This window comes from Camellia sinensis, chromosome 4 (assembly GCF_055761805.1).
Source record: "Camellia sinensis isolate YWXY chromosome 4, ASM5576180v1, whole genome shotgun sequence".
In the NCBI taxonomy this organism is placed as follows: Eukaryota; Viridiplantae; Streptophyta; class Magnoliopsida; order Ericales; family Theaceae; genus Camellia; species Camellia sinensis.
The window spans coordinates 188491988-188518138 of NC_138964.1; the positions used below are offsets into that span (position 1 = coordinate 188491988).

General features: G+C 35.0%; 2 long non-coding RNA genes across 2 annotated transcripts; both read right to left on the reverse strand.

Moving 5' to 3' along the window:
* Positions 1–1335: 1335 nt before the first annotated feature.
* Positions 1336–3741, reverse strand: LOC114274960 (uncharacterized). Its single transcript, XR_014328119.1, has 2 exons — positions 1882–3741; positions 1336–1779 (listed from the first exon to the last, which is right to left on the reverse strand). It is a non-coding gene; the product is annotated as an uncharacterized LOC114274960 (long non-coding RNA).
* A 209-nt stretch (positions 3742–3950) lies between these two features.
* On the reverse strand, positions 3951–5540 carry LOC145789787 (uncharacterized). Its single transcript, XR_014328120.1, has 2 exons — positions 5115–5540; positions 3951–5006 (listed from the first exon to the last, which is right to left on the reverse strand). It is a non-coding gene; the product is annotated as an uncharacterized LOC145789787 (long non-coding RNA).
* Between the last annotated feature and the right edge of the window lie 20611 nt (positions 5541–26151).

A 26151-nucleotide genomic window follows, 5' to 3' on the forward strand; every position in this document is an offset into this window, starting at 1 on the left:
ACTACTGTTAAGATTCACGCCAACCTATACACTAACCTTAAAATAATAATAAGATGTCAAAGAGTAGAAAATTAATTATTAAACTCTTGTTAAAAACCTTTTCAAAATGTACAAAACACCAGAAGAAGATCCGGGTGGATTCGAACCACCATCCTCTCAAACCCAGGGAAGGTCCGAGTGCTCTTACCATTTTTGAGCTTACGGATCTATACAAAGCTTAACAAGAAATTTTTTTATTTTTTTGTGTGGCTCATGATAACTTTTCTCCATCCCACCATTCCATTTCTATAACAGGGTGTTTGATTGGAGAATTTAAAGAGAGATTTGAAAACACACCTCTTCCCTTTTCTTTTTCAAATCCCTTCCCAAATCTCCCAACTAAACACACACAAATCAATTTTCTTCACACTTTTGTACATATATATATAACCATATTTTTAACTTAAAAATACCATATTAGTTTACAAAACAAGTAAATTTTACTACCTTTTTTTCAATCAATACAATTACAATTACAATCAAACTACATAACTATAATCAACTCAATACAAATCTTTGTTTTGGCAAAAATTAACCCAACAAAATTCCTATTCACCAATTCCCAGTACACCTGATTCCCTCAACAACCAAATATATCCCGTCATACACAAAATTGAAGTCCAAAAACACAATTTTCAAAAGAAACTCTTTTAAAACAAATCCATGAAAAAATATACTTGTAAAAGGGTAATAGGGTATTCAAAAAAAAAAAAATTCAAAGCACTCTCTGTTAATTATTAGGCTAATGTCATGACTTTTTCCCTTACACAGATGACAAAACAAACAATTTTTAAAGTCCATAACATTTTCTTAAAATGAATGCAGTGAGAAATAAAAAATAACCCGTGCTAAAACAGATCTTTATCATATTTAACTACAAAAACAATTTTGAAAATGATAAGTCTTTCTGAATTAAATGAAAAATATCATGCCAAAACGGTAACCAGTGACTCCAAATAACGAAAATATTGATTAATTAAATTAAAATACGAATAAGATAATTGGGCAAGCTCACATAACTACCTAACTTTTGTTATATGTAACAACACATACAATACAAATATATATATTACTCTCTCAAATTGTTTGTCCACCACTAAAAAGCGTGCCAATCTTCAATTTTTTTTAAAAAAATACATATTTCAATTAGTCATAAAAAAATTCAAAAAAAAGAATATTATTTTTGAGTTCAAACCATTCCAAATATATCAAGCAAATCAATTAAAATGTTTATACGTTCCCTACCACAAATGCCACGGCGCGAGTTAAAACAGAATAAATTACAAAACCAAGAAGTTAAAAGAATGATTACCACTCTAATAATTGCTAAAAATGCTGATGGCCAATAATTGAATCAGCCCGTATGCTAAAAATACAGTACCACTTATCTGATTAACAAGGCAAATTAAGTCTGATGATAAGAATCCCAGATTTTCTCGTCCCCTCAGGCAGGCAAACGAGGAAGCTTGCAGTGAAACAATTACGCAAATGATGAAGCTTACGCAACGTTGTGATAAAAAGATTTAAGCTCCGAAGACATGATCCAGAACAGTTACTCCCATGCATGACATAACAAGACAGGACAAAAACAATATCCAGTGCACCAGTGCGTAGAACCAAGTCACACATAGGGCCCCCACAAAGGTAGAGAATGGTGTGGCATTAACACAGCACATTTCCATGACCACATTGATGATAACAAGCACGCACGGATCAACAGAAGATATATTCGGAATGTACCTGCCACAACAATGATAAAACCATCATGCCAATTGTTTCCACACCACAACACAAACTCGTGCTCATGCTCCCATAATGGCAATGAAAATTAAAAAAATGCACCATTAGAAGACCGTTGAAGCTCTTAAAGCCCCCCACAGCATCTCTTCATTCCACCCGTTCCACACTTCCAGCAGCTTTGAACCCACGCTCCAGCTCCAATGATGGTACAAATCATCTGATTTGCAAACAAGAACCAGATCACAGCTTCATTTCACTTGCAGCAGCAGCAGCTTGTGAACCCTTTCTAACTTTTCATTATAAACATCTGATTTGCTGACGTCAACCAGATCAACCGAAGCTTTGAATAACCCAAAAAAGGTGATGGTAGCAAAGCTCCCATTGCATCAATCACTGAAGTCTCGAGATAACAAAATATAAAAACAGGAACACAAACACCACACCACCTTTCCTGGCACAATGTGACATGTCGACTCTTGAAAATAAAAAACAAACTACCACTCTTACAGGTTTTGCTTCAAATACAAAAGGATGCAAGTACTCTTTTCAGTTCCAACGTAATAAAAAAAGAGTACATATATTAACACAGATCACTTGGTAATTGCACGCTACACAACCAACCACTTGATTCTCTTTGAAATTCAAGAGAAACAAAATATATATAGAGGTGCATAACAAAATCCACAGATGAGATACAAATTAACATTAACATGTTCAGCTCTAAATTGTTTGATTATGCAGGGAGATACCATATTTGTTGATTCAAAAGAGCACCAAATGAATATTCGATATATAAATGCATTGCCAGTTTTTATCATGTATGAAGTGAACATCGAATAAGTTCTGCCAACCCACCACTCTAGTAATTATAATGTCACATCATCCCAAGTAACATTCAATTTTTTCTTACCACCATAGTTAATACATACATAAATACGATCTGTTTAGTTAAAAATACAATCTGTTTAGTTAAAAAATTAAATTACAACTATTTATTATTAATGAAAGATTCATGGTAATTAAAAGAACCATCCCTTCATTAAACCAACCACACCCAAAATAGACCGCAATCAAAGAGCACAATGATTAAAATAACTTAATGATTGTGCAAAATGATTTGGGACCTATTCATCATCAAGAGGTGAAGTGAAATGGATGCAAAAGCAATTATTTTAATGGAACTGTAAAAATTGGATAAAAGAACTGCTATTATTTTTTCAATTAATTCAAAAATTCAAAAACTATGCTCCACTAGTGCACTTCATTAACCAGGGGCTATAATTATAAAACAAAAAAGGTTCATAGGAGTTTCAAATAAAAGATTTGTTTGGCATATTTGAAAAAAATCAAGTTCAAAAAAATCACTATGCTATTCGAGTCGCATATTTTATTTAAGTCATATCCCTTCACCAAAAAAAATATATGAAAAAATTAATTTTCCATACACATCTTTCAACGCAGCAATGATGTATTGCTGGAGCTGTGCAGATTGTGTTCAGATTAATTGCACAATTTTGGTACAATTTTTACACTGTTGTTTGGTCCGTATTCATGTCCGTACTATTCAATGTGTAAAACTGGTCGAATACTATATGTTAGTAAAAAAATCAAATTAATCGAATATCAATAACTACAAAATCAAATCAATTTTGTATAAAAAATTAATGGTGCTATAATTAACTATTGAAAAAAAATAAATCTAATCATATAACTATCGATATCCGATTCCCGTGATTTTTTATATTCATATAAATATTCAACGATTTCTACACATTCTACACATTGAACAATTCAGATTATTAAGCTTCCGTTTGGAAAGTGGATTGACTTTTTGACTTTTTTAACTATTTTAGCCTGGGCTAAAAAGTTTGATTTGAATTGGATGTGATATTTTATTTTTTTTTACTAAAATAACCTATTTTGTCTTTTGTGACTAAAATAAAATAAAAAAAAAAAAAAAAAGCCCTGTTTAGCTCTTGCCAAACGGAGCCTAAAAATTCATTCAAAGTTCAGATTATTAAAATCGTTATTAAAATGGAACCGTTCAGATTATTAAAATCGTTATTAAAATGGAACCGTGAGAACCCCAACAAGCCGGAAAAAAACTGTCCAATAATTTATGGTCATCAAACCGGCTGGCAGGTTGTATTGCTATACCCACATATTTCTAATTTTTTCATACACACTACTTTTTATAATGTTTTAATACATATTTTTCATAAAAAAATCAAAAAATTAACCAAAATATCCATTTTTTTATCTCAATTTTTTAGTCTAAAAAAACAAAAAAGTGCACTTCCTTAAAACAACCTAACAACCCCTTAAAGCCAAACTTATTATCACATCCCTCCCTCCCTCTACATTTTTTGCACATTGTAAAAAAAATCCTAAAATAGCCATTTTCTGAACGAGCTTAACTATAGGTTTTTGTTAGTAAAGATTGCAATGAAAAACCATAATGGAAGCTATTAGGAATTAAAAAAAAGTGGCTAAAATTATGGCAGACACTAGCATTGCTCGAGTTTAATTAAGAAGATCCGATCAGATGGGCAGCTATTGCATACTATTTAATGTCGATGTAATTAGATAAGATGCTTGGCAACAGAAAGTTAAATCAAGATTTAGAACATTTGCAAGTCTAAAGAGATAAAGCATCGTGTACCTTTTTGCCTGCTTATCAGTTGTGTAGAACACCTTGCTCTCATATTTGACTATTTGCTGATGATGTCCGTCATAGTTATGTTGACGGTGCAGAATTCAGTCGGGAAAGATAAAAATAAGCAAAAAAATTGAACACGCACGACACACAACACCACACCAGGGGAGAGATCCCGGGCAAAAACCCCGTGCGATCTCCCCCAAAAACCAAAAAAATAATTTTTTATTAAAGTTTGTGACCTGCCATGCAAGCGCACCTGTCATGGCAAAGGCCGGATGACAAAGAACAATCGAGACATTAGAACCTAATAAAATTAGGTTTTTTCTGTCCCGAGGTCTTTTACACCGTTCACAAGAAATCCCTCAGAAATCGCTCCATGAATCTTCAGAGTAAACAAACTACCTCCTTTGATAACCAGTTACATCCTCAAACTGATTCCTTCAATTCAACAATCCAGACAGCGTCGAAAAAGCCATTACTTGGCATCGACTTGTATCGACATAGATCTTGAAACAGCATCACCTCGGATCGATGTGCAAATACAAGGAAGATCCCCAAATCGCCATGCCTGTAGCAACAAGAACCCAGATCTACAACGACGGAGCCGAACAACAACAGATCCAAACCATCTAGCAACAAAAAGATAAGAAACTTTTTACACATAAATACATAATACCTCGAGGTCCTTGTCGTGGATCGTATCTATCGTCAGCAAGTCCATGGCAGATCTGCAAAGAAGTATACCACAATTCTTCAATCTCAACCGCCATCGTGAATCAAGAGCCGAATTCTTGAATCAAAACCAATCCTCGTGTCAGATCACACCATATCGATCGGCAATTCGCGAAGATCGCAGAAAACAGAATCACCGAAAGAGATCTGCTTCGAACCATCGAAACCACCATCGCTGCGTAGATCGTCGACCGATCTAACAGAATCCGAATACGAATTCGACACAGCAACAAAATAGAAGAGTAGATCTGAAAAAATCACAAAACCAGAGAAAAAGGGGAGGACGGGGAGGAGGAAGGAGAGAGAGAGAGAGAGAGGCGATGACAAGAAAGGTTCGCGGGAAACCCTAACTTTATAGAAGGGGAAGGACGAATGGACGGATAGGATTCATGGAACAAAAAGAGATCGACGGTCCATATACAAGCAGTTGGGTGAGGCGGTTCCTTGGTTTCTCGTGAAGCGGTGGTGCCGTAATTGACGGGCTTAATGAGCTGGCTAACTTTTTCCCGTCAAATGATTGTGTGACACGCGTCCCGTCCCGTCGTAGTCTTCTGGATCATCTTAGACGTTGATGACTCAATTGAAGAATAATTGGTCCTCATCAAACACGCCACCTCATGCGTGGCATCAATTCAATACACCGCCTTAAGATTTTGGACAAATGGGTTGATTTGGAAAATAAGTTGGTTTTTTTGATTTTTTTTAGTTATTTTGGGTTTTTTTTGGGTATTTGATTTTTAATATTTTTTAGTTATTTTGGTTTTTTTGGGGTATTTGATTTTTAATTATATTTGTGGGTTTGTAATAAAAGTTAAAAGTTAATTTTTTTTGTATTTAAAAACATTAGAGAAATTAGTTTTCAGCTATCAATGAAATTATAATTTTACTCTTCATAGATTAAAATGTGCTACATGAGTGAAATTGTAAATAATTTAAATTAAATGAGGGTAGTTTAGTTATTTTATTGTGATTTGATATCCTAAACAAATATTGGGGTTATTTTGGGTGTTCTAAATGGGTTGGTTTGGCATCTACTATATAATCTATCTTTTTTTCATCACATCACCTCTCTACTTTTCTGCACATCTTTTCGTAAAAAGATAAAAAGTGCACTTTTTTATGACACCCCAAACCAACCCTATTTTTTGTCTTTTTTGACTAAAAAGCTTAGAAAAAAAAATATGATTGTTTGGATTAATTTTTTGACTTTTTACGAAAAAATATGTATTAAAAAATTATATAAATTAGTGTATAGCAGAAGGTAAGGAGAGTAGTTGTCTTGGGCAAAGGCATTGAACATAAGAAATGGTTGCCTCATTTGAGGGCATTGCATTAGACTGTGATGTTCGGTCAGTGTGGGCCCACCACGGGTCCTTTTTTGCTAATCGAAATCGTTGAATGTGTAAAATTCGTCAAGTATTATCTAATTACAAAAAATCACATTGATCGGATATCGATAGGTATCTGATCGGATTAGTTTTTGTTCAACTGTTAAATATAACACTATCCATTTTTTTATACAAAACTGATTTGATCATATAGTTAGCGATATCCGATCAACGTGATTTTTTTATAGACATATAGTACTCAACGAGTTCTACACATTGACGGTTCGAATTATCAAAACGGGACCCGTGATGGCCCCCCACCGGGCGAACAGAAGCGTGCTTTTTGTGCAATATGGCTGTACAATTTTTTCAAAAAAAATAGCTTCACCTGTGGGACATCAGACGAGTTTTATTATTTTTTTGGGTGAATAGTAATAACTTTTTAATTTTTTTTTGTAACTTTTTGACTTTTTAGATTATTTTCAAGATGCCAAACCAAGCCTTAATCAAAAAAGTCAAAAGTAACTTTTTACCAACTTCCCAAATCACTTGTCTTAAAAAGTAAAAAGTTTGATTAAAAGCAAAAAAATCACTTTTTACCATCTTCTCCAAACACCCTTTTAGTTTTGAGTTAAAAAGTCTTGTTTGTGATGGTCATTTTAGTTTTTTTTACTTTTATGAGAAAAAAAATATAATGGTTATGGATTGAATATAATACTTTTTATTATTAGACTAAAAAATTATTTTATTTTTTTGTAACTATTTTAGCCAAAAAAAACCCCAAATCCACTCTTTTCAAACGAGTACTATGTATGTTTGTTTCCTAGATTAATACCACGTTTGGTAACATTATTTTTTTAGTTTAAAAGTCAAAAAGTTATTAAAAAATTAAAAGGTTAACAACTTTATACTAAAAAATCAAATGCAGTGTTTGGTTAGCTTTTCCAAACATATTTTCACCCTTTATTTTGAGTGTCTTATTTATTTAGGGTGTGTTTGGTAACGTTTACGTTTTCAGTTTATATTTATAAAAATTTTATAAATTGGTTTTTGTTTATTTTTTGTTTATTTTTAGAAAAACATAAACTGCAAACTCGTTTGGTAATTGACAAAATATTTAAAAAAATTTAAAAATATAAAAAGAGTGAGAAATAGCAAGTAGTGGCAAGTGGCGGCGGAAGACGGTGGTGGAAAGTGATGACGGTGGGTGGTGGGTAGCTGGTGGTGACAGGTGTAGTGGTGGTGGTGGTGGGTGGGTGGGTGACGGTGGCGGGTAGTAGCGAGTGGGTGGTGGTAGTGGTGGTGGTGGTGGTGACAGGTGGGTGGCGGATGGCGAGTGGTGGCAGCGGGTAGGTAGCGAGTGGTGGTGGTGGTGGTGGTGGTGGGTGGGTGGGTGGGTGACGGTGGTGGGTAGTAACGAGTGGGTGGTTGTGGCGGGTGGTGGGTGGTGGTGGCAGGTGGGTAGCGGATGGTGGTGGGTGGTGGCGGATGGGTAGTGGGTGGTGATGGTGGGTGGGTGGGTGACGGTAGCGATTGATGGGTGGTGGCGGCGGTGGTGGCGGCGGCGGGTGGTGGGTGGTGGTGGCAGGTGGTGGGTGGTAGTGGGTGGTGGCGAGTGGTGGTGGTGGTGGTGGGTGGGTGACGGTGGCGGGTGGTAAGTGGTAGCGAGTGGGTGGTGGTGGCAGTAGTGGTGGGTAGTGGCAAGTGAATGGCGTGTGGGTGGCAGGTGGGTGGTGAGTGGTGGTGGCAAGTAGGTGGCGGGTGGTGGTGGCGGGCGGTGGATGGTAGTGGCGAGTGGTGAGTGGTAGCAAGTAGATGACAGGTGGGTGGTGGGTGGTGGTGGTGGTGGTGGCAGGTGGGTGGTGAATGGTGGTGGCAGGTGGTGGTGGGGGGTGGGTGGTGGGTGGCGGTGACGGGAGACGGTGGCGGAAAATTGTGGCGGGTGGTGGCTAGTGTTGGGTGGTAAAAAAAAAAAAATTGAAAACTCAAAATGGAAACACATTTTTTGTGTTTTCATTTTTTGGCCAAATTTATAAATTGTGACCACTGATTTATAAATCAAAAATTTTACCAAACAAGTTTTTATTTGAGTTTTTAAAATTTTTGTAAATATAAACAGAAAACGTAAGTGTTACCAAACGGCACCTTCTAGTTTTCAAAAATTAATTTCATATCCACTTTTGAAAACTCTTTACAAGGCAGGAAAATTTGGACTAACCAATCGTCCTCTAGGACGTCCGACCAATTTACCAAAACAGTGCTTTTTTTTTTAATACAATTGGCACCTGTTATATTTTATATTTTAAATTTAAAAAAATCAAAAATTTTTAAAAAAATTTATGAGTTTTGAATAGAATTTTGGATAGTGTGTTTGGTTATGAGTTGTAAGGTTTTGCATTAAATATCATCTATTACATCAAAAATTCTAAACTCAATGCAAAACTCCTAACTAAACAAATTTTCCACGCTCATATCATAATTTCAAAACTCACAAACTCCAAATACAATTTTATTCTCAAATCATAATTTCAAAACTCTTCCAAACACCACTAAATATTTCATTTTCTCTCTACTTTTTGCACATCTTTTTGTAAAAAAATCAAAAAGTCATCCTAAATCATACTAGTTTTTTTTACACCGTATTTAAGCAAAAAGCCAAAAAAAACATCTTTAAAAACCTGTTCTCAAACAAGGCCTAAGGTCATGTTTGGTAATTACATGTTTTAGTCAAAAAATTTAAAAATTATTACAAATTATCATATTACTCTTTTTATTTTTTAATATATTTTTTTATAAAAAAAATTTAAAATAATATTAAAATAATTTGTTCCTAAACTGGACTTAATTCCATTCCTAATCGGAAGAGTATCTATGCCATTTGGCCAACTTCAAAATCTTTCCATTTTTTCTCATTTTTATTTGATTTTTAATTTTTTTTAGATAATTTTTCAAATGGACCTAAAAATTTAATAAAACAATTTCTCATGAGCCTTTTCTTTCTTTTTTTTCGATACAGCGGAAATGAAATACAAACAAACAAGGACTAAGCCCTTTCCCTAGCTAACCCAACCATATCAGAGACCAAGAGCTCTCTGATTTCAATAGGTGGATCATTTACAACTAGAATGTCCTCAGGTTGTTCAGCTCCAAGTTTGGCCATTGCATCTGCACATAAGTTCCCTTCTCTATAAATGTGTTGTACAGTGCATTGACATCCATTAAAGATTATCCGTGCGTCTTTTATAAGGCCTCTGAGGAGGTGGTGCTCGCTAGGACCTTCTTCAAGCAGCGTCACTACTTTAGTTGCATCTGTCTCAATAATCACTCTGTGAAAACCTTTTTGAAGGATGATGGTGAGGCCTTGTACACAGCCCATAGCTCAGCTTCAAGGCTGGTGCAGTGCTCGAGTTTGCCATAGAACCCACAGATCCATGCTCCTGTTTCATCTCTTAATAGGCCTCCAAAACCTCCAGGTTTGGCCTTTCGATAACAGCTATCAGTATTCAACTTGAGTGTACCTGTAGGGGGACAACTCAATTTGATTAGCAAAGGAGCTGGTTTAGGATTAGTAATAGACAAAGTGAAAGCTTGGTAGCTCTTTCTGGAAAAATCAAAAATTAATTTAACACTTTCAAAAATGCTAGTGGTTTGATGTTCAAAAATTTTTAAATTCCTGTTTTTCTAGATTTTCCAAAGAGTGATAGAGAACAAAGAGTTCCAAAGAGAATTTTTCCCAAAACTGTTATTCTTTTTTAGATTGCAAATCAGCCAGCTTTTCCAAGAAGAATTACTCGTCTAATGGTACCAATTTCTAGAGAAAACTGCCACTCACACACTCATAGCTTCAGAACAAGTTCTAAAGAGATTATCCAAATCTTCCACCTCATTGCAAAAGGGGCATGATGGGTCATCAGATAACCCTCTCTTAACCCTCATACAGTTGGTCAATGTTTTCCCCTGGAGCAACACCCAAAGGAAACTTTTAATCTTTTGAGGAATTTTGCATTTCCAGAGCCACTGCCAATTTTCTTTGTGCTCATCATTCTCCATGATCAAATTATATGCACTGAGTATTGAGAAACACCCATCCATAGATCCTTTCCAATGTGGCTGATCAGGGTTGGGACTGTAAAGAGGGGGTTTTTCTTTAAAAATAAGATCAGCCACATTGGTTAGGAAGTATTGTTAAACTATGTTCACATCCCAATCCTCTTGCTCATTAAGAAGAGAATTCACCTTCACCAAATCTGAGTCAGCATGTGTTTAGGGAGTAAGGGTAGCCAGTGGTTTAAACTCACACCACCAGTCATCCCACAAATTAACATTAGAGTTGGTACCAATGGACCATTTAACACCCTTATTCAAGGTGTTTCTGGTTTTAAGTATGCTTCTCCACACGTGAGAAGCTTTCTTTCTTGTCTTCCAATTGCAAATAGCAGCATTTTTGAGATATTTGGCGCTAAGAACCTTAATCCACAAACGATTCTCATTATTGAGAATTTTCCAACCAAGTTTGGAGAGCAGGGCTATGTTCTGTTCACTTGCTTTTTTTAGCCCCAGCCCTCCAAACTTTTTGCTAATACACACCTCATCTCAACTCACAAGATGGATCTTTTTCTTTTCCACAGTGTCTCCCCAGAAAAAGTTGCGGTTCATGCAATCAATATCATTGCAGACCCTCTTAGGGAGTGCCATAGTTTGCATAGTGTAAGTAGGAATAGCTGCTATCACAGATTGAATCAAGGTGTTTCTTCCTGCCAAAGACAGGACTTTCACTTTCCATCCAACCAACTTGTGTTGGATTTTCTCAAGAATAAAATTAAAGTGACTTCGATTAGCTCGTTGGTGTAGAATGGGAACACCCAAGTATTTCCCAAGATCAGCAGTTAAAGGTATATGACAAAGGTTGATCAACTCCCTAGCCTGTCTTCTGGCAATATTAGGAGACACAAAATTTTTTGATTTTTGAAAGTTAATTTGCAGGCCAGAGATTAAACTAAATTCTTCCATAATTTTAGCAATCAAAGCACCATGCCTAGTATCAGCCCTAGCAAACAATATGAGGTCATCAACATAGAACAAATGAGTAATACAAGGACCACCCTTAGCAAAGTTAATACCCTTCTAGCTTTTCCTATCAGCCAAGTGGCTAATCATGTTAGAAAGCCTTTCCATGCAAAGAACAAACAGATAAGGGGATAGAAGGTCCCCCTGTCTGTGGCCCTTCATAGGTCTAAATTCTTCTAAAGTTTCACCATTCCACATAATAGAAGATTGAACAGTTGTGACGCAACAAATGATAAGGTCAATCCATTGGGCATTAAGATTAAACTCCTGCAGAGTTTCTCTAAGAAAGTGTCAAGATATATTGTCATAAGCTTTCTTAAGGTCAATTTTCATGACCATACTGCCAGCTTTACCCTTCAAGTAACGCATCATATGAATAGCTTCTTGAATAATGATAATATTATCACTGGTATTTCTACCAGGTATAAAACTGCTTTGATTGGGCCTCACAATAGTGTCAAGGAGAGGTCTAAGCCTGTTCACCAAGATTTTAGTGATAACTTTGTAGGTCACATTACAGAGGCTGATAGGTCTGAAATGTCTCACAATTTTGGGGCTATTAACTTTGGGAATAAGTGCAATCAAAGTTCTGTTAATTTCCTCTGGGATAGAGTTATTAGTAAAACACGATTTAACAAAAGAGCAAACCTCAGTACCAACAATATCCCAGTACTTGTGGAAAAAGATAGCCTGGAAACCATCCCTCCCAGGGGCTTTAAAAGCTTTGATATTAAACATAGCCTTCTTAACCTCAACATCAGTAATGGCCCTAGTCAAGTCTATGTTATCTTCTTCAGACAACCTAACAACAACTTTGTTACACCAGTGGGCAAGAGAATTAGCTATAGGATTATCAAACAAATTTTTGAAAAATAGAAGGACTAAAATTTTGAGCTCATAAGGCTCATCAACCCAAACCCCATTCTCATTTTTAAGAACATCAATTTGTAGTTTCCTCCTTTTGATCAGAGTGGTAAGATGAAAGAATTTAGTGTTACAGTCCCATTGAGTGATCCAATTGGAGCAGGATTTTTGAAACCAGAGTAACTCCTCATGGTAGAGGGTTTGATTATATTGGTCAACCAAGCCCTTTTTCAAAACATGAAGGTTGTGAGAATACAGTCGAGCTTGGGATTTTTGGATCCCTTCAATTCTACCAAGAAGCCATCTTTTATTTCTAAAGATGTTATCGAACACGTTTTTATTCCACTCCAAAGCAGAGGAGGCCATATTATGTAATTTAACAAAAAGATTATTATTAGAATGCGTCCAATTAGAGTGGACCATGCCTCTGAAACCTTCATGAGCAATCCAAGCCGCTTGAAATTTAAAGTACCTATTAAGAGAGGTATGAGAAGACTTACCTTGGGTATGAACTAACATAGGAGAGTGATCAGAGTAAGTTCTGGGCAGAGTGTGAACAAATCCTTCAGGGAATCTGGTTCTCCATTCTGCGTTGCATAGGGCTTGGTCAAGGCGGATTAGAGTTTTTGCCCAGCCTTGTCTGTTATTCGACCAAGTGAGACTAGGACCAGTGCACTCTAAATTAAGGAGGTTGCATTTGTTGATATGATTCACAAACTTTCTACTACGGCTAATGCTTTGACTTAGATTTTGAGCAGTGGAGTACCTTCTTTTTTCCTTAGGATTTGCATGGTCGTTGAAGTCACCTGCCAGAAGCCAAGGCAACTGATTAGTCTGTTCTATGTTTTCCAGACTATCCCAGAGCTCATCTCTTATTCGAGGATTGGGGCTAGCATACACCGCAGCAAGCATCCAGTCTTGGTAGTTTTGTTTGGAAATGATAGCAAGGATCATCTGGGAGTTAGCTTCAGAGACTCGAACATTAACATTGTTTGTATTCCACAATATCCAAATCCTTCAACTTCTACCAACAGGGTCCACATGGGAAGACGCTGTATAGCCAAGGCTGTTAAAGAACATGCCCATAGAACTCAAATCCACCTTTTTTCCATAAAGACTATGAGATCTGGTTTGTGCATATCTATCAGTTCTTTCAGAGTTCTTCTGAATTTATTGTTACCCGCCCCACGACAGTTCCAAAAAAGCATATCCATGACAGACATTTGGGTTATGTTTGGAATATCAGAATTTTCTGGTGCACCCAGAATATCCCTAACTCTGAGATGATTCTCTTCCATGGATAACCTTGATTTTACGATCACTAGATGCTGATTCTGGCTAGCTTCGAACTGCCACCATGGCTGGATCTTTAGTTGTACCTCCTCTACCCTCCAGTCTAAACCGACGAGGTAAAAGGCTTCTTTCCCTGGTTTAGGCAGATCATCACTCGGTTCTTGGCGACTCTGTGATTGGTTATGTGCTGCAGGAGCTCTGGAGTCTCCAGTGGGCCGGTTTGGTGTTCTCCTCCTTCTATTTTTGTGTGTGACTTTGTCTGGAGGTTCTCGACTAACTTGTGGGATTGTAACACTAGGGGATGGATCTGAGGGGGCCATCTCCTCGGTATGCAAGTTGTTCTGGCCTTGAGTGTTTACATTAATGTCAGTAGGACTCGACATCCCTCTGTGCATTGTTACCCCAGCTGCTACTTTTTTACCTTCTCTGATGAGCTCCTTCGTCTTGTCCTTATCCATAGCTGATCTGGGGCTACTGCGTGCATCGCTGCTTTTTGTAGGTGGAACCGTTTATCTGTATTTGAAACTGGCATTATTGTTGGGCCGTGGGCTTGGGTCCATTGGTGACTCCTGTTGCTCTGCGGACTTGTCTACTTGTGTCTCTTGTAGGGCCTCAAATCTATCACTTTGTCTGTGGGCTAGTTGTTTTTGTGCCTTGGGCTTTCTGCCTTGTTTTCTCCTATTTTAGGCTATCATCCATGGTCCAAAATTGGGCCTATTAACCTCGGTGTTATTTCCAGACTCCCTAGGCTGATGTTCCGTGGGTTGCCTTGGCCCAGGTTAATCTTGAATCTCTTGGGGCCCAATCGAGTTTACCTGGTCTTCAACGTTTCGTTGTTGAGTCTTCTCCGATAGGTTGTCAGTGCAGAACTCTCTCCGATGGCTAATCCTACCACAAGAAAAGCAAAATGAGTGTAAGTGTTCATATTCAATGTGATATTTATATTTACCTAGTAAAAAATACGAGATCAGCGGTTTGCGTAGGTCCATTTCGACACACTCGCAGGCATATTTACCTCGTGTTGCCATTGTTGTGTTGATGACCACCTTCAAAGGTCGTCCCAAGACTTTCGCAATATGGAATAACACTTTCTCGTTGTAGTATTCAATCGGCAAAGTTGGGAATCTGACCCATATGGCTGTGGTATCCTCCTCCGCAGCATCCGATTTGAAATCGTGTTGCCATTTTCTAACGGTCACATAGTGGTCCATCTCCACCCATGGACCACAAGTGTAAACCCTTGCATAATTATCCATCATATCGAATTTAACAATAAAAAACCCATTTCTAATATCTAAGGTTTCGAAATCGGCTTGAAGGCCCCAAATTCTCTTTATCTTAGTGACAAAGAGTTTATAACCTACTTTTTTCCCCAAAATGCGAACTATTAGGCATTTCTTTCATGGCTCTCTGATTTTTCTGAGGAGCCCAGTTGGAATGTTAACTTTAGGTAGGCCTTCAAAATCCATTGCCTCTGTTTCATCCTCGTTGTTCTGTTCATGTAGATCCTCTTCATCATCAGAAGAAAAGAGCTCCACATCGCCATCGAAATTCTTTTCATTACTATTTTCGTTGAAACGCGAATGGAGGAGGGCTTGTTTAAAGGATTTTTGGCCATCTCCTACATTCGCCTGTGTGCGGTCCAGTTCACCCTCGACAGCTTGAGCTTTGTTTATGGCTGGGTCTTCCATGTGTTCATCCGTTAGATCCTTGGGGTTTGCCTCATGTAATTCCTCATTCATATCTGTGTCTTCTTTCTCAGTTCCAACCCCTTTGATTTTCTTTGTGCTCCGTGCCAAATGATCATCTTCTTCGGTGGAATGGCCATGGGAGCAGGTAGTTTCAAAAACGGTCATTTTTTGTTTCTTTTTTCAACTTGTCACATGAGCCTTTTCTTTATTTCAAAAGAAAGTGTCTCAAAACACTTGCTAAAAGACTTAAGGTTGGTTTGGAAATAAATTATTTTAGTAATTTTTTGATCTTTTAGTTAACATATGAAATGAAAAAAATTAGTATATTTAGAATAATTTTTTATCCAAAAAAAATGCAAAACGTAGAGAGAAAATAAAATATTTAACTTTTTGAATAATTTTTGAGTTTTTTAGTTTTTTTTAATAACTTTTTGATTTTTTTTTTAGAACATACTATTTTCGTAAATTTTTTCTAAAATATAACTTGAAAAATTTTAGGAGTTGTTTGGAATATCCTAAATAAGTGCACTTTTTGATTTTTTGGACTAAAAAGTTAAGGAAAAAAATATGGTTGTTTGGGTTAATTTTTTGACTTTTTATGAAAAAATGTGTATTAAAAAATTGTATAAATTAGTGTGCAGGGGAAAATTAGAATTGAGAGTTGTGCAGCCGTACTTTTTGACTTTTGGTGAATAATGATAACTTTTTAACTTTTTGAGTAACTTTTTGACTTTTTAACTTTTTTTCAACTTGTCGAACTTGGCCTTAGTGTGTTTGGAATAATTTTTTAACTTTTTGTGAAAAAAAATGCAAAAAGTTCTTTTAAAAAAAAGAAAAGAAAAGTAGATAATCTTTGACTTTTTATATAATTCTTTAACTTTTGCCTTTTTTTAATGACTCTTTGACTATTATATGATGTTGCCTTAAATTAAAATATCAAATTATTTATATTTAAATTTTGGGCAAATTACAAAAAAAAAAAAAATAGGGATTCACGTGTTTTGCAATTTAAATCTTAATGCTTCAATTGTAACAATTAAACTCTTGATGTTACTTTCGTGTCACAATTTAACCCTTCCATCCATCTTTGTCTCATTTAGCTAATGGACATCTAGGTAAAATTTTCAGATTCAAATCTACATATTCAAGTCCTCATATCTTTCTCGTTACAACTCTGTTTCGCCTCATTTTCACATCTTTGGATTCATCTCATGGCCTAATTTTCATTTCACCCCTTATACGCCTTACTCTACTTCTTTTTGAGTGTCGTCGGAGCTCTGAAAGTTGACTAAAAATAAGATTTTTTCCATTTTTTTTATCAAATTCAAACTCACATATTCAAACTCTTATATCTCCCTCGACATAACTCTGTTTCATCTTATTTTCATGTCATTGAATTCACTTCATAACCTAATTTTCACTCCACTCTCCATACACCTTGTTCTATCTCTTTTTGTGTGTTGTAGAAACTCTAAAAAGTTGATCAAAAATAAAAACTTTTTTTTTTTATATTCAAATCTACATGTTTAAGACGTTGTATCTCCCTCGTCGTAATTCTGTTTCACCTTATTTTTGCATCATTGAATTCATCTCATGGCCTAGTTTTCATTTCACCCCTCATACGCTTTATTCGACCTTGTTTTTGCATGTCATTGGAGCTCCAAAAGTTGGCCAAAATTAAGATCTCTCTCTCTGTTCTCGAAGCTCCAACGACATACAAAACGTTGTAGAACAAGGCATATGATGGGTGGAATGAAAACTAGGCCATGAGGTAAATTCAATACACAAAAATGAGGCAAAACAAAATTATGACGAGGGAGATACAAGGTCTTAAATATGTGGATTTGAATATGGAGAAGAAAAGAGAGAGAGAGAGAGAGAGAGAGAGAGAGAAATCTTTTTTTTGACCAATTTTTGGAACTCCGATGGCACGCAAAAAGAGGTGGAACAAGATGTATGGGGAGTGGAATAAAAACTAGTCCACGAGATGAATTCAACAACACAAAAAATGAGGTGAAACTGAATTACAACGAAGGAGATAAAAGGGTTTGAATATGTGAGTTTGATTTTTTTTTTTTTAAGGGAAAAATCTTTTTTTTGGTCTAACCACAAAAGAGGTGAAACAAAGCGCACGAGAGGTAAAATGAAAATTAGGCCATGAAATAAATCCAACGACACAAAAATGAGACGAAAAGAACTTATGACGAAAGAGATAAAAGGCTTGATCATGTGAATATAAAAATTTTACCAATATTTTCGTTAGCTGAATGAGAGGGAGATGGACGGAGGGGCTAAATTTTAATACAAAAGTAACAACTAAAATCTAGGGGTTTAAATTGAAAGACATGCAAGATCTTGAATATTTTTTTTTTAATTTGCCCTTAAATTTTTGCTAATTACCTAAATTCCAATGATTATTAAAATGGCAAAATCAGTTAATAACTCTTCAAAACTATAATAAATAAATAAATAAATAAATAGTTAAAAGTAGTAGTAGTTCATATATGCCAGGTTAAATAGGATGATTTGAAATTTATAATTTTTTTAGGACAAGATTTAAAATGACTACGTTATACCAGATATCAAGCTAAATTGAACACCTTTTAAAAAAAGGTATAATTCTTTATTGAAAATGTTTATTAGACACACAGTTAATTGGTTTTTTTTTCTTTTTTTTCTTTTTTGTTTCATTTCTGATGTACCAAAAAAAAAATGGTTTATTTAAATACAAAAAGAAAAGAAAATGAGAGGAGGTTGCCCCAGAGGGAAAAAAAATAGTGGGTCAAACGACAATCTTCATAGAAAAAATTGAACGGCAAAATAATTTTTATTTTTCTAAATATCTAATGGTACAACCACCCTCCACTTGTCCCAACACACAATTTTGTCCTTGCCCACACCATATAACTCTCGTAAGAATTTTTGAGAAGTTAGTAAAAAATTAATTTTTAACTTTTTATTCATATTAAGTCATACTTACTCACAAAAATATAAAATAAGTTAAAAAGTTAAAAAATTATTTTTTTATCAATTTTTTAAAACACCCTATAATATTTATAAATTAAAATTTTAAATTTTTTCTTTTTTATAACTAAATTTTTATAATTCGTATATAAAATTTACTATTATTTAATAGAATTGAACCGATCCTAATATTCGACTCCTATTAATGTATCTGGAACTTAAATGACTCTTATTTAGGTTCTGTTTAGAAAATAGATTGACTATTTAATTTTTAATTTTTTTATTATCTTAACTTAAGGCTAAAAAGTTCATTTAGATTAATCTTTTTATTTATTTTTTATTTTTGTGAAAGAAAAAATAAAATAAATATGATTTAGATGTGACATTTTATTTTATTAACTTTTTAATTTATTTAATCTTTTTATGACTAAATTAACCCTACCCTTAAAAAAATCTCATGCCAAACAAGATAAAATTGACCCGATATAAAATTAAGGAAAATGCTAGAGGTCCCAAATTTTCTACCAAATAAATGACCAAATGTCTCACATGAGTGTGGGGCCCACAAAATTGCGGACCCCACACTCATGTGAGACATTTGGTCATTTGTTTGGTAGAAAATTTGGTATCTCTAACATTACCCTAAAATTAATTCTATATTCGACTCGTATTGTTGTATCTCACTATCATTTACAATTACTATAAGTATCTAAAATTTATTTTTTTAAAAATAAATGCAATGCATGCTCTAAAATAACTCCTAATAAATGCAATGCTCTAAAATAACTCCTAATTCCTACCCAATAGGGTTTGTGGAGTAAATTCCCATGTACAGGGAATCAAATGAAGAAATTGATATAATTCATAGTAAATGGTGTTTTGAAAAGTTAGTAAAAAGTTGACTTTTTGACTTTTTTAATGATTTTTTTTGGCAAAAAACAGGGTTATTTTGGATAAAAAAAATTGACTTTTTTGACTAAAAAAATTGAAAAGTCAAAAAGCTGACTTTTTTGGCAACTTCCCAAAAGATCCCTAAATAATGTCATTTTTCAATACATTACTGGTGGCTTTAGGCAGTAAAGTGAAATTGAAGAAAAGAAAATGATATTTAAATTGATTTTCTAAACTTATTTTTAGATCCAATAATAAATAAATAAAATAATTGATTAATAATTTTTTAAAAAAAATGTGAGAAAAAACTGGTTTAAATATTCTAAAGCTATGCCACATCATTAAATTTAAAAAATAAGTCTAATTTTTAAACTTAATAAAAAATTGGTATACCTCATAACAAAATTTGATTTCTCAATATATTACCGATTGCTTTAGACAAATGCTAAAAATAATCCTTAAAATTGTTATTAGTGTTAAAAAAATATGTCAAAGTCTTATTAGTGTTAAAAAATATGTAGAAAAATATATATGTATTTTAAAATATATAAAATGTATATAGAAACTATAAATATTTTGACATTAAATAAAATTTATTGACAATATTATTGCTTTTATTAACATGACGCTTCTTAAAAAATAATTTTGCTTTAAAAATAAAAACCATGTTCCTTTGAGCCAACAATAACTTTCAAATTGGGTTAATAATTCAATAAAATACAGAATTTGATATTTGACTAAAAATATTAAATATAACCATCAAGACATAATATTTCCATATGCGCAGATAGTTGAATCCCAAAAGAGGAATCCAGAACGAAAGACCAATAAGAGATTTGGACTAAGGCAAGCTTGGGAACTTATAAAAAAGTTAAAAAGTTACTTAAAAAGTTAAAAAACTAACACTATTCATCAAAAGTCAACAATTACGGCTGCACAACTCCCAATTCGAATTTTTCCCTACAAATTAATTTTTACAATTTTTTATTACATATTTTTCCATAAAAAGTCAAAAAGTTAACTCAAACATCTATATTTTCAACCTCAATTTTTTAGTCTAAAAAAACAAAAAGTGCACTTATTTAGGACACCCCAAACAACCCCTAAATAGTTAAATTACAAAATTGATAAAACTTTGTTATTCCCTTCCCATAATTTTGTATCAATCCAAACATGAGAAATAATATAAAATCTAAAATGAATTGATAATCAAATCTTAGAAATGATATTCACATGTAATCCAAATTCATGTCAACAAACATGGTTAAAAAAAAAAAAAAACAATATGCATGGCGAAGCTAAACTTGGATAAGTTTAATAACTAAAACTTGTCTCTAGAAATTTCAACCTCACATTCACCTTAAAAAACAAAGTAGCAATGACCGAAGTTTATTCACTGTGATTGCGCTTGTTCGGGAACGCATCACTCTGCTGTTTTCTGGTGTCGCCCTTTTTCTTTATCCGCAACTTTGCTTCCTTGGCTCTTATCGTAAGCTTCATGTGCCCATATACAATTAAATATATACATAGAATTAGAAATAAATATATAATCATGAATAAGGTAATACATGAACTAGAACAGATAGTTCAATGGGTGGATTTATAATGTGACGGGTGTTTTACTTTATTATTTGTAGTTTATGTTAGGTTTCTTATTTGGTCCTTTAGGACCTTTTTTTCTTTTTTAATCAAGTGTCTAAGCACTACTTTGAATAACCATTCCACCATCACCTGCGAGCCCCTTATTTAACAAAGGCCCTCCCATAACTAGTGAGTATTGAATCTGAAATATGAGAGGGTATATTTCTGAAAATCAAAAACACTGCTTATTTTCACTTTTCAAAAAACATTTTTCAGAAAATTTTACTTTCTTACTTTTCGTATTTTTTTATTTTACTGATTTTTTTTAATAGTTTAAGTAATTTTTTTTTTACTTTTTAGACACACCTAACATAAATATATCTAAAAAGTAAAAAAAATTATAAAAAAAATCTTTTAAAAATTCACTAAATACCAAAAGTACAAAAAAAATACAAGAATTCAATACATTTTTTGTATTTTTATGTATTTATTAATTTTTTAAAAATATTTTTTCACAAATTTTTTACTTTTAGATATATCTAAGTAAGGTGCATCTAAAAAAGTAAAAAAACTATTTAAAATTTAAAAAAATATTCACTAAAAACAAAAATATACGAAAACCAAAAAAGTCAGTTTTCAAAAAATTTAATCTAGAAAACTCAAACCAAACACACTGAATCTCTTTCTAAGATTATAGATAATTATCAAATCATATAAATATTAATTGGTTATGATTATAAATTTATCTAATTTTTTTAACTGATATATACAAATAACTCAACAAAATATATCGTTTAAATTATCTAAACGAAACTCTTTTTAATTAGATTTTCTGTTCAAAACAAATTAAGTTCTTTATTTATTTTTTAGGCACGTCGATAACTGCTTATACTAATTAAAAAATTAGACATAATTTTTAAATTAAATGTATGAATCAAATAGAATATCTAATTAAAATATTTAAGACAAGTGTTTGGAGGGAGGTGGGGTAGGTGAGTTACAAGGCCCCGTTTGTTTTCAGAGGTAGAATGGAGGAGATTTATAGTAAAGGGATTGATAGTGAGGGAATTAAGTAAAATTGTGTTTGTTTTGATGATAGTTGTTAGTGTAAGAATTGTTAAATTATTTTTATATAAAATAATAAAATAAATAAAAAAAATATAAAAAATTAAACATTAATATTTTATAAAAAAATTCCCAATATATAAAAATATAAAAAATTCTAATCCCTTCACTATTTTTCTAATACCATCTCCCCCTCCTCTATCTCAATCTCCCTTCCAACCTCCATCTATATCACCTCATCCATCCTAATCTCTTCCCCAACTCTACAAACAAACACAATACTAAATAACCCCACCTCCATCATAATCCCCTCCCATCTATTTAATCTCAAAATAAACGGGCCCAAGGGTAATTGTCATGGATGATCCTGTCTTGCTCTTCTTTAGAAATGGATGCGTTGCCTCCGTAAATCCTACCAAATCCTTCTTCATCAGACCTCGTTGCATACCCTTCCCCAAACGAATGTGACATCAAGTCCCTTCAACACCACCACAAATCAGAATTCAAAAATCTCTCTATATATACATAAAAAATCTCTCTGTATATATATATATATATATATATATATGATGATGAAACTGTAAGATTTAATAATACATGTAACCATAATAATAATGCGGAATTAAACTTTAAAAGATCTTGAATTCAATACAACTTCTCTCTATCTCTCTTAATTAGGATAACTATAAAATTTAGAGTGACGAAAAATTACTTATCATATGAAAGGAGAGTCACCAATCTTTATATAGAGGAGAGAAGAGGACCAGATAAACTCTTATCAGAAAAATTTCTAATCCATCAAGGTTTCCTTCTTATCTTAGAAGAGTGATTATATTAAAATTCTAATTACTGAACTTTATTTATAATATTGACTTTATCTAATTGTGGAGTCCAAATAAATTAAAACATGTAGATATATATAAATTGTGTGTGTCAATTTCTGACCACATTGCCAAACTAGTACCCAGCTGGAGAGCACCGGTAGAATAGATTAAGCCCGAACGACCTGCAACAGAAAGAAGAGTCTCCGGCGGCTCGTCCACCCGGGGGCACTCCGACGATCAAGTCAGTAAAATATCTCTCAAAGATAACTAATAGTGCTTAACTCACTAGACAAAATATCAAAAGTGTACCTTAGACCCATGGGGATACCTCATTTTTATAGCCAACACAATCCTAGTCCCAATAGAAACCTATCTCCAATGGACTTAAGATTACTGCTAATCTTGGACTCCTAGTAGGATTAGAATAAACTCTCTAAGAGTCTTATCTTTACCCAAACTGAAGTTTTCTCCCATTCTAGGACTCTTGTCCCTTATCCGCTTATCTCGGATTCCAATATTGCCGCGGAATACCTCGGTAGTGCCCTAAATATCTCGGCAAACATGATCTGCCCACGTAGCACCTCGGCTAACAACCTCGGTCACGTGGACTACCCAAAAAATATGTCCCCACAACTGCCCCTTAGGTTCTATTACCTCGGCAAACTGAGGTGATGGAACCTATATTATCTCTTTCATTTAGCACGTCGGCTAAGCTTGCTTCATCATTTATTGCCGAAGTCAAAACTCGTCGGTTCAATATGACCCAGACCTATAGTCTGCTTTCATCAAGGCTTTGGAACCAACAACCAAATTCGTTCAAGTTTCTCAACCGAAACTGTCCTTCTAACTGAGGTATTTGTTCCATTAAATCAAGAACTCCAAGAGTTCCAGCATGCGTATGAGCTGGCACGTACAATATTTTAGCCATTTCTGCCACGCCTCTTTCCTCTACTAAGCTGTGTCTAGTACGCGTCATTAAGTCGTCTTGCATTTGCGTATTTGATCAAAATCTTTTCACTCTCTCCGTCTTTTCACTTATGCATCTTCGTTCTTGTTTAAACTTTCTCTTTCAAATCCTCCATTGGTGCTTTTGCAAAGCTTTCTGCAACCAGTTTCGCTCTCCCCTCTGGCGAGGCTTCTGCTGCACTTCCTTGCTTACGGCCACCGTCTGATCCCGACGAACTTCACATCAGGCTTTTTGTAATCTAAACAATCATTCTTCAATATTAGGCCGAAGTGCCTTCTTTCCTTTTCTGAATGCATTCTTTAATTTCTTTTTTCAACGTGGTTGTATGTGTATTTTTTTTACTCTTGTACGATTCTATACTAAAAATAATTTGCATATCTTTAATATACACTTCAATCTTTGTGCAACTTTCTCGGGGTGACACACCTTGGTTATACAAACTGATGATTTACCTCGGCAAGTACCCAAGCACCTTTCTTAGCATAACCTTGGTTTCAGCTTGTAAAATTTTTTCAAAAAATTTCAACAAATGTTTAACCTTAGTCTCAGTTTAACTTTAACTTGTAAATTTTTCTCAAGTTTCAACAAGTGTTAAACATAATCTCGGTTTAACTTCAACTTGTAAACTTGTCTCAAGTTTCAACAAGTGTTAAATATCATATCGGTTTAACTTCAACTTGTAAACTTTTCTCAAGTTTCAACAAGTGTTAAACATCATCTCGGTTTAACTTCAACTTGTAAACTTTTCTCAAGTTTCAACAAGTGTTAAACATCATCTCGGCTTGTGAAATTCCAACTCCCAAGCATCATTCTTCAGTCCTTTGCCACTTAATGTGAACTTAAGTTCCACTTGGGTTCTCATTAGGCACGTGGCTTTGACCTTGATATTGCTTTATGGGCAGGGGATCTGCCCCCTGCATGGCTTCCACATACTCCTTTGTGGAAAAAATTCTTTAACTTAGGCCAAGTTTTTCTCTTCTCGGACTTAATCATCTAAGTCGAGATATTGTCTTCTGGGATCTAGGATTCCAGATCTGGAATCTAGGATCTGCTCACTTGGGCTAAGCTCTTGTCTTCTCGTATCCAGTATTATCTCGGCTTTGCTTCGGCGAACCATTTCTCTTCTCTTGTTTGAACGTCTTTGTCCCCGGCGTGTCTTCCTCAGCTCTGGCATACTTTTCTATTCTGGCCATCAGCTCCTCCATGCTTTTCGACAATGTCTTTGCCAGTGATTTTTGAAGTAAGCAGTCATCCTTCAAGCCGTTTTTAAGCGACATGACCGCCATCTCTTGGTTGCATCCTGGTATTCGGTTGAATACCTCATAATACCTTTTTGCATAGACCCTACGGCTTTCATTCTCGCCGATCTTCAGGGCATTAGGGCGTCTACCCTCAATGCCTGTAGTTTGTTTGTCACGAACCTGGCCACAAACATCTCGGCCAGGCCTTCCCAGGTTTTCACAATTCCTTTCGGCAACTTGTGAAACTAGTCCGATGCAATTTTCCCGAATGATGAGAGGAACACTTTGCAGAGCAACGACTTGTTCCCAGAATATAACGTCATCGCGTTTAGGTATAATCCGACGTGAAAGTTGGGGTCTGACTTCCCATCGTATATCTGGAACCTCGGCATACTGAATCTCTTCGGGATCTCAACTTTGTCTAATTCTTCCGAGAACGGCGTTCTCGGCTTGACCGGGGAAGTTACCTCGGCATCTTGTTGCTTCCTCTGTAGGTGATCTCCCAGATCCTCTTTGGTTCGTCTAGGAGCTCGGCTATCTCCGGATTTCAGCCTCTTTGGTGCACTACTTCTAGTGTCATTGTGAGTCCTTTTGGACCTCCCTCCACTGGTCGTGTCGAAACAGAGTTCCTTCACTTGAATATCCCGATGTTCTTTGATGTAGGTTTCTTTTGTTCGACGTGCCTTCCGGGATTCTCCATGCTCGACCTCCCGTGAAGGCCGGTGAGAATGTCCCTTGGTCCCGCCACATTGAGGGACTGCAGGAACCGTTTCCTACCCCCATTTCTGGGCACCTTTCTTGGCCGCTGGGATCGGCGTATCTTGTAGTGGGAATGGTGGCTACATGACGTTGTTCTGCATCATGAAATTGACGACCGCTTGTAAGTCCGCCAATTTGTCCGCCATTCCCTTTATCTCGTCGTCCCTCCGCAGGCATCTATCTTTCTATACCTGGAAGTCGTCCTCGTTATAATACCCACTCCGGTCCGATTTCTTCGGTACGTCGCACTCCTGGCCGACGTTCTTTTCTCCATGATTCTTATCACGAGTCTCTTTATTGCAGTTGTTTTCTTCAACGTCAAGGTCAATATGTTTCCTACTCTCAGTAGGGGTGTCGTCCCCAACCTTTTTTTTCTGTCCGTCGTTGGCCACTATTCTCCTTTCTTTCCCATAGACGGCGTCAAATTGTGTGTGTCAATTTCCGAC